Genomic DNA, 17,989 nt, shown 5'->3' with positions numbered 1-17,989 from the left:
GAAGAAGTCATGGAGAGAGGAACAAAGCACACTGCAGCTCCTACCCTGACTTCCCGGCAAGGGAACTCCATCTTGCCAGGCCAAGCTAAGTGGAAATTGCCATGAGCCCCCAGCATCACCACAGATTGGCTGTCCTGATTATAAGAGAATTCTACAGTCCTTACTAGGTTTAAATCCAGTCCAGAAAGATGACTGTAACATGCTCCAGACTCCAACTGTTACTACTACAGTTACTACTAAACTCCATTCTGATTAGGGAATAGAAGGCAGCCCGTTGGCTACCAGAGCCCCCAGAGCTGGAACCGGTGCCCTGCAGAGGACAGAGACCAGGCTTCTCTGCAACTTACAGCTGCAGGACAGCAGGCCACAAACCCTGTAGCCACACTTACTCACACCGCATGACCTGAGGAAACTCCCCTCCGCTTCTAGGGGCTCATTTCCTGCAGCACAGAGGACCAGGCCACAGGAAGTCCCCTTTTGCAACTCTTAGCACAGAAGATTGTGTGAACAGGGAACAATCTCTAGCATTACCCTTGCATGCCCTGTGGGAACTGGGGACAATCCCTTCTGTATCCCACAGGTCTGGAACTGTGGCTCTAAAGGCTACAATCCATGAAGTAACTCATAGTCACCCGTAGGACCTAGAGAGTCTCATGAAACCTCTGCTTCATGCTGGCAGCTTCCCATCCACTATCTGGCATAACCTGATCTTACCCTGTGTGACCTAGGTAAGAATCTCACTGCCTCCTGCAGCTCTGGGCCTGGAACTGCTTGTTTTATAAGCCCCAGGGACACATGTTTACCTGTACCTGCAGAGCATGGTACAAGCTTACACACCTGCTAGTAAAAAAAGAAAAAAAAAATCCCAAAATAACTTGTGAAGAATCTGTGGGACATGGGAAGGCACAGTCTGAGACCTTCAGCTATGCAACTAGGACTACTCAAACTATATTTCCCAGAGTTACCTGAGTGTACCCCCACAGGACCTGGGGAGCACCCTATCTGCACTTCACTACTCCAGACCCATGCCCGCCAATACACAATCTCCACCATAACCTGGTGTGAAGCATGGGACCTGGGTACGATCTCCTCTGCATCCTAAAAGTCTGGAACAATAACTGTTGACCCTGTAAGTTCTGGGAATACCTATGCAAGTGCTATGGGATCTGGAGAAAGAGCTATCTCTATTCCATGGCTGCTGTCCCATGGCTGCCAATACATAATTTCCAACACAGCTTACCCTTTTTCTGTGGGATCTGGGCAAGGAAACTATCCTGCCCTAAGCTCCATCCAGGACCATGATTATCAGTACTGTGTCTTTTAGCATTACCTAAACCCACCCTGCAAGACCTGAGGAAGACCCTACTTGCTCCACTGCTCCACGACTACAACTGCCAGTGAACAATTCCATAAAATAACATTTATTCACCTGGTGGAAACTAAACAAGGTCTCCTAGACATCCCCCAATACCGGGATTAGGTTTCTTGGTATGATAAACTCCAGCATCACTTGTGCCTGCCAAGCAGGACCTAGGGAAGGTTTGAATCCCATCACACAATTTCAGAACCACAGCTGTTGGTGGCCCTCACCAACACTGTTGACGCTGATTACAGCTGAGGAAATCACTCACAGATTGCATTTTTGGGCCCACCTAGAACCAAAACTTAAGCAACTACCTGACACTGCACATTCTATCTGAGCAAAAAGTCTTTTCTAAAAGCGGTTACTCCATGGGCCAGCACTGTGATGTAAAAAGTTAAGCCTCAGCCTGCAGTGCCAGCATCCCATATGGCTGCTGATTCAAGACCTGGCTGCTACACTTCTGATCCAGCTCCCTGCTAATGGCATGGAAAGGCATCAGAAGATGGCCCAAGTAATGGGTCCCTGCACCCATGTGGCAGACCCAGATGAAAATCCTGGCTTCAGCCTGGCCCAGCCTGGCCTGTTGCCATTTGGAGAGTGAATCAGTGGATCGAAGATCTCTTTCTCTCTTTCTCTTTCCGTATCTCTGCCTTTCAAATAAATAAATAATTAATTTTTTTTAAAAAAGTACTACTCCGTAAAGAAGAAGGAACTGTTCAATGTAGGAACAGAAAACAAAGCATGCCATTGATAAAAGAACACAATAATTTTCTAGAAATATATTATGATGTGATAGAAATCTATGAAATGCCTGAAAAATAGCTCAAAAATAATGATCCTAAGGAAAGTGCGTGAGATTAGAGAAAATACAGATAGATAATTCAAAGAAATGAGGAAAACAATGCATCATGTGAATAATTCAATGGGGAGGATAGAAATCATTAAAAATAATGAATTGGAAATTTGGGAAGTAAAAATTTCAATCAATTAAATAAAAAGTAAAACAGTAGCTTCAACAACAGAACAAGCAGAAAGAAGAATTTATGATTTTGAGAGCAAGACTTGTGATAGCCCAGTCAGACAAAAATAAAGAGGTAAGAATTAAAATGGAGAAAGACTTTGAAGCATAATGGGTACCATTAAATGAACAAATACTCATATTATCAGGATATATGAAGGAAAGAGAAGTAAAAAGGAACTGAGAAACTATTAAATGAAATAATCAAAAATCCCCCAAGTTTGAAAGAGATAAGAGATCCAGACATAGGAATCTCAAAGGAACCCAACCAGATGCAATCAAATAAAAATCTTTTCCAAGGCAAATTATAGTGAAATCGTCAAAAGTTAAGGACAAAAAGAGAATCTTAAAGACAGTGAGAAGAAAATATCAAGTTTCATATAAAGGAAAACCCACTAGACTAACAGCAAAATTCTCAGCAGAAACCCTACAGGCAAGGTGATATATTCAAGATCTTGAAAGAAAAATATTTCCAGCCAAGAATACTAATTTTCCAGCAAAGCGATCCTTTATAAGTGAAGGAGAAACAAAGTACTTCCCACATGAGCAGAAACAGGGAATGCATCACTGCAAGACAAGCCCTACAAGAAATCCTGAAGCAAGTCCTACATTAGAAGTAACCATTAAGAAAACACATGAGCCGGCGTCGTGGCTCACTAGGCTAATCCTCCGCCTTGTGGCGCCGGCACACCAGGTTCTAGTCCCAGTCGGGGCTCCGGATTCTGTCCCAGTTGCCCTTTTTCCAAGCCAGCTCTCTGCTGTGGCCTGGGAAGGCAGTGGAGGATGGCTCAAGTGCTTGGGCCCCGCACCCCATGGGAGACCAGGATAAGCACCTGGCTCCTGCCTTCAGATCAGCACAGTGTGCCAGCCGCAGCGCGCTGGCCGCGGCAGCCATTGGAGGGTGAACCAATGGCAAAGGAAGACCTTTCTCTCTGTCTCTCTCTCTCACTGTCCACTCTGCCTGTCCAAAAAAAAAAAAAAAAAAAAATTCCACTGGTGCCCACTGACTTTGAATCCAGCCTGGAGAGGGGTGAGAGGCAAGGCAGCCACTTTGCTCTGTGAAAGCAGGCCACATTGCTTCCCTACTTTCTTCCCACCAAAGTGCCAGACTCAATTTGCCAAGGTGGAACTGCAAGCAATCTCTGTCCTGACTTGGGGAATAGGGACAGTTTGCTCCATGAATGGAGCAGCTTGCAGGACAGAAAGCAAACCTGCTGTACTCTGTGACTGTGGGAGTTTGGAGTATAGGCTACAGAGAGGAGCTGGATGCAGATTGTGACTGGATTCTTGGGAACCTGCCCAGTCTGATTCTGGAAACTCAGCATTCCTTCAATGCTGGGGACAGAACTCTGAGAGGGCTCAGGGGGTTCACACTACGTAGTGCAGCAGTGCTCTGTATAGTCTGAATGCCTGAAGGTGGGGTAAGCAGGCACCATGAGATCACTCTAGGCAGGGAATAAGCTGATTTACCTTAGCAAAGAAAAGGGCTGGGGCTGTGAACACATCAACCAGTGTCAACATCCCCTCCCCAAACTGACAATAGTCTGAAGAGCTCCACCAAACCCAACATGGGTGTCACTCTGGACTCTTGCCCCACAGACAAAGAGTGGTCAGACATCCCTGGCCCCACCCAGAAAACACCTCTGAAGCTCCTGTGTAAGCCTCAGGTATTCCCCCAAGCCAGAGAATCACATTGCCAAGAATAAAGCCTTTAAAGGAGACAATAACAAGTGATTCCCCCAATATGTAAAATTCAACATATAAATACCAGAAACAGGAACAAGGAATACAATGTGACTCCCCAAAAGGAATACGATAATATATTAATTTTGGATTTAAAGGAGAAATCGATGAAATGTTTGGATAGGAATTCAAAACAGTGATTGCAAGAGCACTCAAAAACCCAAAGAAACAGTTACATGAAATAATAAAATTTGAACATGACATAGACAAGAAATTCTGCAAACATATTGAATGAAAAACAAAGAGAAACATTAGAAATGAAGACTTCAATAAGTCAAATGAAAACAAAAATGGAAAACCTTAACAACAAACTTGGTGAGAAGAAAGAGTATCCAATCTAGAAGACAGGTCTTTTGATATCTCCTAATTAGACAAAAAGGAAAAGAAAAATTAGAATCCTGACAGCTCCACTTCCGATCCAGCTCTCCACTATGGCCTGGGAAAGCAGTGGAAGATGGCCCAAGTTCTTGGGTCTCTGTACCTGCATGGGAGACGTGGAGGAAGCTCCAGGCTCTTGGCTTCAGATCAGTGCAGCTCCAGCCATTGTGGCCATTTGGGGAGTGAACCAAAGGAAGGAAGACCTCTCTCTCTCTTTCTCTCTCTCTCTCTCTTTCTCTGCTTCTGCCTCTCTGTAACTCTGCCTTTAAAATAAATAAATAAATCTTTTAAAAAAAGTTATGCCATGAAATCACAGCAGAAAATGTCTGCAATTTTGAGAAAGATATGGACATCCAAATAGAAGTGCATAGAACCTCAAATTGGCATTATCACAAAAATATTAACCAAAACACATTACAGTTAAAATTTTAAAAGCAAAACATTAAGAAAATATCCTAAAATGTAAAAAAAAAAAAAAAAAGAAATGTCAGATAAACTTATAGGACCTCCAGTCAGATTGACAGATTTCTCAACAGAAACCCTAAAGACCAGAATAGAATGGAGAGATATAGTTCAAGTTCTAAAAGAAAAAAAAATGTATATTTAACCCAGTATATTTTACCCAGCAAAGCTATCATTCATCAATGAAAGTGAAGTAAAGACCTTTTAAGACAAGCAAAAATTGAAAGAATTTGTTACCACCCAGTTAGCTTAACAACTGATGATTAAGAATGTACTACAAAGAGAAACAAAGAAAGATAATCAGCATCATGAAAGAATATGAAAGCAGGAAACCTCCTAGTAAAAGAACAAAGACATTCAAAACAAACATATTTATGGATTTATGGCAAAATGGCAGTACCAAGTTATTATTTATCAATAATAACCTTTACTATAAATGGACTGAATTCTCCAGTTAAAAAAGACTGACTGAATGGATTAAAAAACAAAACCCATCTATATGCTACCTAAAAGAAACATGCTTCACCAATAAAGATACATATGGCCTGAAAGGAAAAGAAAGGAAAAAGATATTCCATGCAAATGGAAATTAAAAATGAGGAACAACAGCACTCATCCCAGAAAAAAACAGACTTTCAGACAAAACTGTTAAAAGAGACAAAGAAGGTCATTATGTAATGTTAAGGGATCAATTCAAGAAGATGTGACTACAGTAAATTTATATGGCATTCAATGTTGGGCACCCACTTATATAAAATAAATATTAATGGATCTAAAGGGAGACATACACTCCAATACAATCATAATGGGGTGTTCATCATCCCACTTTCATCAGTGTACTAATGAACCAAACAAAAAATCAGCAAAGAAACAACAGTGCTATGCTATACTATGGACCCAATTGATATCTATGGAACATTTCATCCCACAACTGGAGAATATACATTCTTTTCATCAGAGATGGATCATTATCTAGGATAGACCATATACTAGACCATAAGACAAGTTTCAGCAAATTAAAACAAATTAAATCATGTATATTTTCTGATCACAATGGAATGACCAAAAAAATAGAAAATATGCAAACACATGGAGACTGGACAAAGTGCTTCTGAATGAACAGTGGGTCACAGAAGAAATCAAAAGGCAAACAAATTCCTAGAAGTGAATGAAATTGACAATAACACATATCAAAGCTTACAGCATACAACAAAAGAAGTGTTAAGGGGAAGATTATGGGGCTGGCATTGTGGTTTATTGGGTTAAGCTGCCGCCTACAATGCTTGCATCCCATATGGGTGGTGATTCAAGTCCTAGTTGCTCCACTTCTGATCCAGTTCCCTGATAATGTGCCTGGGAAAGCAGAGGAAGATGGCCAAGTACTTGATACCCTGCCATCCATTGGGATATTCAAATGGATTTCTTGGGCTCCTGGCTTCTGCCTGGCCCATCCTGATCATTGCAGCCATTTAAGTAGTGAAGCAGCATAGAAGATCTCTCTTTCTCTGTCTTTCCCTATCTCTATAATGGTATCTTTCAAATAAATAAATCTTTTTTAAAAAGAGGAAAATGAATAGAAATTAGCACTTACATCAAGAAATTATGTGTCAAGAAAGTATCAAAGATACTAACAATGCATCTCAAGGACCTAGAAAAACAAGAACAAACTAAAGCAAAAATGAGTAGATGAAAAAAATAATAAAAATTAGAGAAGAAATAAAATAGAAATTTAAAAAAAACAAGATAGAGATAAAAAAAAGGTCAATGAAGTGAAGAGCTAATTTTTTAAAAAAAATAAACAAAATTGATAAATCATTGGCCCAACTAACCATAGGGGAAGAAGGCCCAAATTAATAAATCAGAAATGAACAAGGAGATGTAACAATGGATACCATATAAATAAAGAAGAATCGTTAGGAATTATTACAAACACCTATATGCAAACAAACTGGAAAATCTAAAATTTGATATATTTCTGAACACATATAATCACTGAAATTGAGGCATGAAGACATAGAAAACCTGAATAGACCAGTACCCAAGATGGAGATTTATTCAGAATAAAGAGTCTCCCAACAAAGAAAAGCCCAAGACTGAATGGCTTCACTGCTGAATTCTACCAAACTATTAAAGAACTAATCCCAATTCTTCTTAAACTATTCAAAACAATTGAAAGATAGGGATCCCATGCAAACTCATTCTATCAGGCTAGCATAACCTTAATTCAAAAGCCAGAGAAAGATACAACAAAAAAGGAGAACTACAGAGCAGCATCTTTGATGGACGTAGATGCAAAAATCCTCAACAAAAACTAGCAAATCTAATCAAACAACATATGAATAAAGATCATCTACCAGATCAAAAAGGATTTATTATATGGACGCAGGGATGGTTCAACATCAATAAACATGATCAACAAACATGATACATCACTTCATGTTGACATTTTGATATTTGATGACTATTATGGCCCTTGTCTCCACTGTTGAGTTAGTGGTTTTTTTTTTTTTAATCTTACTAGTTGTTGAACTCTACTTAGTGTAGGGTTAAGCTTATTAGTATAAAGTAAATTGATAGTAGATCATTGTAAAAATTAAGAGAGGGAATAAGAGAGGAAGGAGGAGGAAATGAGGAAGTGTGGGTAGGAAGGAGTATAGGGTAGAAAGTATCACCATGTTCCAAAATTTGTATTACATGAAATTTATATACCTTAAATAACATTAAAAAAGAGTTGGTGTCTTTTTTGGTAGCAGTCTTCAAAGAATCCAGACAGAGGAGAGAGCCATAACCAGTACTATGCTCCATAAGGATGAGAACCTGGAGGCCGGGGGTTGGGGGGATGGAATTGCCATCTCACACCCATATACACCCGAGCTTCCCATGGCACCATCAGTACTGTCATAGAAGTAAGAGACAGAAAAACTGATTTCTGGGAAAGCAGAATATATCCACTGTTTATAAAATGATTCAAAGAAAGATGAAAACTAGTCTTTGACTTTAGAAACTAAAATTCAATGAAAATAGGGCACAGAAACCAATCTACATGATACTACAATGGTAGGTAGATACATGCCATTTTATATTTGTCTAAGTCCACAGATTGTACAACACTAAGAGTAAAGCCACACGTAACTATGGAATTAAGGGGGTACAATGATGTGTCAATGTAGGCTCATCAATTGTAACAAATATACCCCTCTGGTCTCAGATTCTTTTAAAGGGGGGTAGTTGTGATGGGGGTAATTCTGTACTTTGTCTTTAATTTTTGCTTTGAACCTAAAACTGCTGAAAAACTAAAATTTGTTAATTTAATTTTTTAAAGAAATGAAAATCAACTTTTACTATAAAGTCCAACATATTTCTTCAATCATTCTGACATTAAACTATGAAATCATTGAAGGAGATTTAATTGGATTAATTTAATTTGGATTGGAACCAATTAAATGGAAATTTTCATATGTGCCTCTGTGTTTTATGCTTACAATCCTTAGGAAGAAGGAAAGTTAATTTTTAGGGGTGTGTTTGCATGTGCATATGTCCAGATGGGTATCTTACGAATGACAGATAAACAGATAACGTATCTACTACCTACTTAGGGAACACCTGCTCTGACTGTAATGCTGACTACTGGAGATAAAAGCAAAGGTACGTTCCTGACCTTTAAGAGACTGCAGTGAGTAGTGAGGCAGGCATGCAAATCGGAGCCACCTTGCAGTGACATAAACAGGAACTTCAAAAAGTTTATCAAAAATGTAATTAAAATTGCCCATATCCTGTAAAAAGTTACAAAACAAGAAGTGTTGGCTGTGGGAGCACAGGTACCTAGGCACTCAGTCTCTTTAAGGAAATGACAGAGGCTTTATAAAGCAGATTACACAGAATTTGAGATTACCAGTATAAAAAAAAAAGTATGTTGTAAGCATGAGCAAAAGTAGAAATGGGGAGAAGACAGGTTTCCATATTTCTGGCAAGTGAGATACAACATGGGTAACAACAGATGAACTTGAGAAGGAAGCAGAGACCCGAAGAAGACACACACAGAGAGAGAAAGTAAATATGTTATCCCAGAGGCAGGGAGTCAAAAGACATGAAAGTCTTCAAAGACATGACCTAATTACATGTTTATTTATAAAAATAATACTTGAGGCCGGCGCCGCAGCTCACTAGGCTAATCCTCCGCCTAGCGGCGCCGGCACACCAGGTTCTAGTCCCGGTCGGGGCGCCGGATTCTGTCCCGGTTGCCCCTCTTCCAGGCCAGCCCTCTGCTGTGGCCAGGGAGTGCAGTGGAGGATGGCCCAGGTGCTTGGGCCCTGCACCCCATGGGAGACCAGGAAAAGCACCTGGCTCCTGGCTCCTGCCATCGGATCAGTGCGGTGCGCCGGCCGCAGCGCGCCGGCCGCGGCAGCCATTGGAGGGTGAACCAACGGCAAAGGAAGACCTTTCTCTCTGTCTCTCTCTCTCACTGTCCACTCTGCCTGTCAAAAATAAAAAAATAAATAAATAAATAAAAATAAAAATAAAAAAAAATAACAATACTTGAGTGGCAAGAAGAGGTTCCACACTAGAAACAGAAAAATGGTGAGCTCACTACTGCAATAATTTAAGTGAAAATAATGAAAGCCCAACCCAGGGTGAGTGATAGAGTCAGGAAGGGAAGAGGAAGCAGACCAAGAGTGACGGATGAGGCTGAGTCCTGACCTTGGCAACCCTGAACGTGCTGGTGCGTGATGAATAGTGGTAGTCTTCTCTGAGGGAAAGAATCTAAGAGAAGGAACACGTCTGTGGGGAGCAACTCAGACTAGACTAAGTTACTGGAATTAAGATTTATTCTATGCATCTGCTCTCCCACAATATGGCACTGGGAGAGGAGTAAACAACTTTTACACAGCTGCCTCCAGTTTGACCAATAACCTGCAGGAGCTGATCCTGCTCCTGATTGGAGGAGAGCAGCATACTCAGTGTGTGGGTAGCAGAGTTGGGATTGGTGGAAGAGGACTATAAAGGAGGAGAGAGACAACATGCACCAGGAACATCTAAGGGAACATCCAGATAACATCTGAGCAGCCCCCGAGAGAGCCGGCCGGAGGTGTGCCACTCCCCCACGGAAGTGGGGAAAGTGGCAGGGGGAGCTGCCCTTCCACGGAGGTGGAAAGGATCGGCAGCCAACCTGGGAAGGACAAGCAGCAAACCCGGGGAGGGCCGAGCAGACAAAAGAACAGCGCGGGGTCCAGTGTTGTTCCTCCACGAAGAGGGGGAGCGACACACGTCCAAGGAAAGAAGTGAGCAACTTAGATGTAGGCACGTGACATCCACGTGGAAATGTGCTTGTGATGGCTGGCTATCAGAAACATTTTCCTTTCACTGATACCTAAGAATTGGTGCCTTCAGCATCTACAGCTCCTCTCTATTTGTTATGTGAACACACTTCAAGGGACCATGCAACCTGCAAAGGGAAACAGACCTGGAAGCCCAGGATCAACCATCCTGTAGGGATGCAGGGGGAGAATGATTCTGGCTCTGAATCAAGGCAAGCATTGCACTTCCTCTCTTTGAAGACATCATTGCTTTGCTGCCAGGTTGCTTGTCGTCTGGAGAATGCTGGCAAGAAACCACATATGTCTTCTTCAAGCCAGAGGGTTCAGAGCTCCTGTCCTTACACATGCAAATGAGAAGAATGATGTTGAACAGGCACAGAGTGAGCATTTCTTAAAAATCCTATTAATAGAAAACAAATAGATCACCATCTGCTCATTCTAACATAAAAGACACATTTATTACACATCTATTTAGATGAAGCTCTCTGGTAGGCATCCCATAAAAATCATTAAACTCTGACCATCATCTAACAGCATTTAGAGAACTCAAATATAAAATGGCAAACTGACATAAAGAACAGTTGTCAAACTAATGTGATTAAACATGAACAATCAAATAAATACCTAGTATATAAGTATTTGAGGAATGATGAACTCAGAAAGTTAGACATGGAACCAAAATAAAAACATGAACAGTTACTTCCCTTTCACATAATCAAGAAAAGCTTCACCACACAACATTTTAGTTGTTTGTAGAATGATGAACTTGGATTTCCAGGAATAGAATTTTCCAGATTAAAATGAGAATAATCAGGCAAAAGCCTGTAAGAAGAAGAAAGATAATTTGATGCAAGGAAAAGTATAATTTGCTTCAGAGGAGAAATTTGTTGGATCCTAGAGGTAGAGGGATTGGGAACCATACCTGCCACTTTCAATGGGAAGGCATTTTGAAAACTGCTACTACTGATAAAATGTCTGCATTCAGTACTACTAATTCCTAAATTGGACTATATCAATTATGACTATGCATAAAACCACCCCATGCTGAGCCTGATTACACAGAATTTCGAATTACATCATGGCTTAACTATCCATTCTTCCCAGGCTTCATGTGAGTTTGTTACACTATTATACAACATTTCTAATTTCCAAGTAAAATGACAATGTGCTTAAACAGCACATGTTAGGCATTAAATTCATTTCTATTTTTGGTAAGAGAAATAAAATGAATAAGTACAGTTACTCCTGAAAAACAAAGAAACTATTTTCATTTCACTTATCCTCACTGACTAAAAAATAATAAGTGACTGAAAGAATCCAGAAAATGTTCAATACTCTGCCCTCAAATATTGGTACAATGAGCATGTTTATATCTGGAACAACTTTCACCACTGGTAACTCTAAGGGTATGAGAGGTTTTGCAAACTGTAGCTTGTAAACAAAAATTTGTCAGGCTGAAATTACTCTTTTATTCCTGCAAACATTAATAATACTGTTCATTTGAAAAACATAACCAAATAAACATAGTAATTTAAATTTTTAATATGTAAGTCAGAAGGGCAATAAGCAATTTTCATTTGGTATCAAATATATTTAAAAATCTTCATTTCTCATTCTCTATTGTATGCAAAATAATAATATAAGCAATACAAATCTTATTAGGCACCTACTATGTGTGAGGCATTATTCTAAGTGTTTTTCAAGTGCTGACTAATCTAAACTTCACAAAGCCCCTTTTGGGAGGTACCATATATGATGGAAAATGTTTTCCAGTACAGATTAAAGGATTTTGAATATTAACAAGGACCATGACACAATATAGATAAAAACTGTAATCTGGCAGGTGGCAAGTAAGAAACTTTTAGAGGTGAGTCACATTTGGCTTATACAAAGGAGACACAGGAAAAAGGACATTGAGGGGAGTACGGAAAATCCAGTAGAAAGCAGGGATTTTTTTTAATAAAGCCCAAACAAAACATGTTTCTCACAACCCTATTTTTGTCATTTTATATAATTTGAGCCATTCATAAAACAGTGTCATATAGAAGAAGGGACATTGGGCAGATAGTCCAAGGAGCTACATTCTCATCTCTGCCCTGCCATTTATTGGCTGTGTTTCTTTAGAAGTCAATCTTCTCTGAGGGGCAATGATAAATAGATGTTATTAAGAATATTCAAATATAAGATACAAGTAATCTATTAAAAATATAGAATGTACAAATGAAATATATCAGCTGTCTTATTTTCAAGTTCACTCACTGAAGACTTCCTCTTCTTGATTCCTTTTTAAAAAAATGGAATATCTATTTATTTAGTTGAAAGATAGACTTACAGAGATAGTCCATCTGTTGGTTCACTCTGCAGATGGCTGCAACGGCCAGGAATGGGCCAGTATGAAACCAGGAGCCGGGAGGTTTTTTTGGGTATCCCATGTGGGAGGCAGAGGCCTAAGCACTTAGGCCATCCTTTGCTGCTTTCTCAGGCATATTCACAGGGAGCTGGAGGAAGCTGTGACTCGCACTGACACCCATATGGGATGCTGGTGCAGCAGGCAGTAGCTTAACCCACTAAGTCATAACACTGGCCCCTAGATCTCTTTCTTTTTCTTCTTCTCTCTCTCTCTCTCTCTTTTTAAGATTTATTGATTTATTTGAAAGGCAGAGTTAGAGAAAGAAGGAGAGACAGAGAGATCGATCTTCCATCCACTGGTTCACTCCCCAGATGGCCGCAACAGCCAAGAGCCAGGAGCTTCTTCTAGGTCTCACACATGGGTGCAGGGGCCCAAAGACTTGAGCCATCCTCCACTGCTTTCTCAGGCCATTAGCAGGGACCTGGATCAGAAGTGGAGCAGATTCTGGTGCTGTAGGCTGTGGCTTAACCACTGTGTCACATTGCCAGCAACTTGATCTGTTTCTTATGGGCACAACAAAGTATCATGGTATCAGAAATGAGTTGTGCTGAGTTTTGAAAATTCTTACATAGATAGGCAGTTACACAACAGAGAGAGAAAGTGTTGGGGAGTGTAAAGCAAGGTTAAATCACTGAGCCCACACCTCAACCCCTATACTCCCAGGCCACCAAGTTCTATGTCAATAGAATCTTCCAGCCAACCCAGCCCATTGTCTGTCATGGAATTTACCTTCTGGGCACAGCCCCAGGCAAGGAATATGCCTAAATATGGGATCAGAAATGACCTAACAGACAAGGCAAATAGCCAGCTTAATAAATGAATATAGGGTAGGAGATGATTTGTTTCTCTATCCTAATACAGAAAGCTTAGAGATGTTTCAGTTAACTGGCTTCTCTGGTTAACTGAAGGTTACTGTTTGTATATCACAGGTCTAATCCCCCTCTTCACCACTATGACCAGTAAATGCAGCTTTAACAGACACCTAGAATTTGGCAAGTACGGAAAGCTGAGATTTCCAGCTGTGTGTTTTAGTGCTGGTTGCTGGACTTAGTAGAAAAGCTCCATAATTTATACACAAGGGGATGTTAAGACCTGAGCCAGTGGTAACAGTGGAAAATCACACAATGTACGCACTGAGGCAGGAACAAAAGCCTAAGCCAAGATCACTTTCATGATTCACCAGTGGAGAACCTGTGTCTTATGTTCTAGGTGAGGTCCAGGCAAACTACAAGTTTCCCAGAAGTCAAATCACTCACCCTAGTAGCTGGGTACAGGCAACAAAGTAAACACAGTACAATAGTAGGTCTAATAGAGCTGGTGTTATGTTTCCTCTCCAATTTGTGTCTTAAAACTGTTGGAAAACAGATGCCATATTAGATGGCTATAGCACCAGCATTCTCCATTAGAAATCTGTGGAGTCCATGGCTATATTTAAGAGACTGTCACCTGCAGGCGTTGGAATCAGCTTCCTAAGACCATCTCTTAGCCTTTGAAAGAGGGAGCTTTGCCACCTGCATGGAGGACTTGGCAGATCAAATCAAAGCCAAGAAGGGGAAACTGCTCTATTTCCCAACTATGCAAGTGTGTTCAAATGACTGAGTTTAAAACTTGTAATGGTTGAAAAATGCCTCAGCTTACCTAACAAGACTAATTTTATACATCAGATAAAAATAATAATAAATGGAGAATTTCAAAAATTAGAAATTTTACCATTTGAAAACAAAGTTTCCCCTGCATACTGCGAACTTTGTGCCCGCTGATACAATAATGTTTCAAATGTGCTCTTTTGGGGATCTCTGTCCTTCTCCCTAATGTGCTTCTGGATAATCATTTGGCTGCCACTAAAGCAGCAATCTGAGTTGTACAGCAGCCAAGAAAACCTCAGATCCTATGTTTGCTAATTGGACAAAACAATTCATGCTCAGGGGCAGCAGGCAAAATAGGCTTTACTCTGCCAGGAATATTTGGCTTCCAATTTTTGGTTAGCCCTACTCCCTCATTCCAAGTTCTCTGACCCCTAAAGCTCCTTTCCTGGCCAACAGCACCCTCATTTTTCACCCAGGCAGGGTGGGAGAAAAATAGGGATTGCAACTGGTCAGAGCTTTCTGCTGCTCTGAAACTTGATCACTTTGGTATTAAAAAGAGCTAATATTAGAATTAATTTACAAGTCATAAACATCAGACAATAATATTCTGACATTTGATCTTCCATTTTAAATATAAATTATAGTTTACAAATCAAATTATTGAGAGAAGCAGGTGGTTTAATGATATAACTTTAGATTTACTTAATTAAAATGTAATAATTTTTAGTTCTTAAATTATAAAGTAGAGTCCCAGGGCCACTGTTATGGTGCAGCAGGTTAAGCTATGGCCTGGAGTGCCAGCATCCCATGTAAGCACCAGTTCCAGTCCTGGCGGCTTCACTTTCAATCCAGCCCCTGCTAATGTGCTAGCAAAGCAGCAGAAGATGGCCCAAATCCCTGAGCCTCTGCACTCACGTGGAAGACCCAGGAAAAGCTCTGGGCTCCTGCCCTCAGCCTGGCCTAGCCTTAACCGTTTCGGCCATTTGGGAGTGAATAAGCAAATGGAAGATCTCTCTGTGTCTTTCCTTCTTTCTCTGTAACTCTCTCTTTCAATCTTTCAAGTAAATCTGAAAAACAAAACAAAACAAAACAAAACAAAACAAAACTGGAGTCCCAAGTTGTCACTTATAACTGATACCTGCAGTAGATGCTTAGATCATTAGGGATGCTTGGGGTAAAGAAGAATAAATTACATTGATTCTTCAAATTATTTCTGAAGATTTAAATTTTTTTTCACCAAATATAAGCCTTGAAAAAAATGACCATAAAGAGAAAATTACTTTATTTTTAGATTAAATCAAAGTTCTTTTAAGGGTACTTATATTTTGTAACAATAAACAAACATAATTTGGATTTGTCTTTTGTGTGTTTTTTTGTTGCTGTTTGTAGGTCTTTTGGTATTTACTATTTGATCTTAACTTTACAGCATGTCTTTGCCCCTCACTCCCCAACCCCTGCCATTTTATAAGGAGGTGTTTATAAACCCAAGGAGCACATAACAGGCTAAGAGGTTATACTGCTTTACATTGCAAGCAAAAGGAACTCCTGCCTCTGGGCCAGTCTGTTGACTCATTCTATCTCAATCAACAGTCCTATGTCTCAAGGACACATAGAAGATTCGGATCAGCGCAGCTCCAGCTGTTGTGGCCATCTTAGGAGTGAACCAGCGGATGGAAGACCTCTCTCTGTCTCTACCTCTCTCTGTAACTGTCTTTCAAATAAATAAAATAAATCTTAAAAAAAAAAAAGAATAGAGTGGGCATCAGATACTCTAGCACCTTTTAGGCCATTGTAAAGAACTTTGACCTTTGCTTACGGGAAAATAAGAAAGTACTAGCAAATGTGGAGTACAGAACTGATTACATTTTTAAATTGATCACTCTGTTAGAATGGACAAAGGAAGTTATTTTGGTATGAATTTCAATAGCTCAGTTAAAAAAATGATTCTGGTTTAGACTAAGGCATGAAGGTAGAAGTTGTGAAAATTTGTCAAATTTAAAAGCATCACCGATGGAACTGATAGGATTTGTCAGTGATCTTAAAATAGGAGAGTGCATGATGTGATAGGAGAGCTGGTGGTCCAAGTTTATTGGCGTGGGCCTGAACATCTGGGAGAGTGGAATCACTATTAAGGGGCAGAAGGAAGATTGTTGGAGATGTCAACTCATGGCTGAAAGCAAAGAATTTAATTTTGGCATTGAAATGCCTTTGGATATCCAAATGGAGATGTCAAAAACACTTAATACAAATAAAATCTGAAGTTCAGGGGAGAGGTCTGATATCGACGTACAAATTTGGGAATCATTTATGTTTAGAAAATATTTAAGTCAGGGCTGGTGTTGTGGCATAGCAGGTAAAGCTGCCTCCTACAATGCTGGCATCCCATACGGGCGTGGGTTTAAGTCTCAGCTGTTCCACTTCTAATCCAGCTCCCTGCTAATGTGCCTGGGAAAGCAGTGGAAGATGGCCCAAGTGTTTGGGCCCCTATACCCACATGAGAGACTCAGAAGAAGTTCCTGGCTCCTAGTTTCAGACTGTCCCCATTTTGGGGTGTTGGGGAATAAAGCAGTAGATGGAAGATCTCTGTCTTTCCCTCTCTTTGCAAAACTCTGCCTTTCAAATAAATAAATAAATCTTTGGGGGGAGGGATATTTAAGTCATGAGAATGGAAAGAAGACACACAGAAAATGACTATACACATTAAAGAGAATGATTTCTCTTTTTTTAAAGATTTATTTATTTATTTGAAAGTCAGAATTACAAAAAGAGAGAAGGAGAGGCAGAGAGAGAGAGCGAGCGAGCGCAAGCTCTTCTATCCACTGGTTCACTCCCCAGTTGGCCACAACGGCCAGAGCTGGGCTGATCCAAAACAAGAGCCAGGAGCCAGGAGCTTCTTCCGGTCTTCCACGTGGGTGCAGGGGCCCAAGGACCTGGGCCTTCTTCCAGTGCTTTCCCAGGACACAGCAGAGAACTGGATCAAAAGTGGAGCAGGTGGGACATGAACCAGCCCCCATATAGGATCCCTCACTGCACGCAGTGGCTTTACCTGCTACACCACAGCATCAGCCCAGAGAATGATTTCAATAGCTACCACTTAATTTCAATATGTTACAAGTTTTGAGTTAGAAACTTTATACTCTGTCTCTAATCTTACATTCATCTACTTAGGTATTTGTTCCCTCACTTTTGACATGAGGAAATGAAAACTTTAGTGTTAAGTAATTCATCTGACTCTGCTTAGCCAGCAACAGGATTGAACTATGACTGCTTCAGTGGTACAAACCCTCTGTGGTATGCCATAACATAAAAAATAAAAATTCAAAAGGGTGAATGTTAGCTGGGAAGATTTAAATAGTTAAATAAGGGGTAGAATTCCCCAAATGTGTGCACATTTAGATAATACTGTCCCCCAGGTAGGCACCTCGCCTCTAAGTTTCATCTACAATGAGATATACGCCTCTTTAAGGAAACCACTAGACTGCTGAAATATGATAATGCTCTCATGGGACTTCCTCATCAATTTCCTGAAGTTAACAAACTCTCTCACCATGAATAAGCAGAACATCTGTAGTTTAAGAGCAGAACAAGAGGCCCCCACTTCTAAGGAATATATGTATCACTGATGTGCACTGCATTTTAGGCACTGTTTGGATACTCTTATAGGATGCCAAGGAAATAATACATGAACTCAGAGGAAACTAACATCAAAATTGA

This window comes from Oryctolagus cuniculus, chromosome 5 (genome assembly GCF_051225735.1).
Source record: "Oryctolagus cuniculus isolate XC-2025 breed Fujian yellow rabbit chromosome 5, ASM5122573v1, whole genome shotgun sequence".
Classification (NCBI taxonomy): Eukaryota; Metazoa; Chordata; class Mammalia; order Lagomorpha; family Leporidae; genus Oryctolagus; species Oryctolagus cuniculus.
This window is presented reverse-complemented; position numbering follows the sequence as displayed.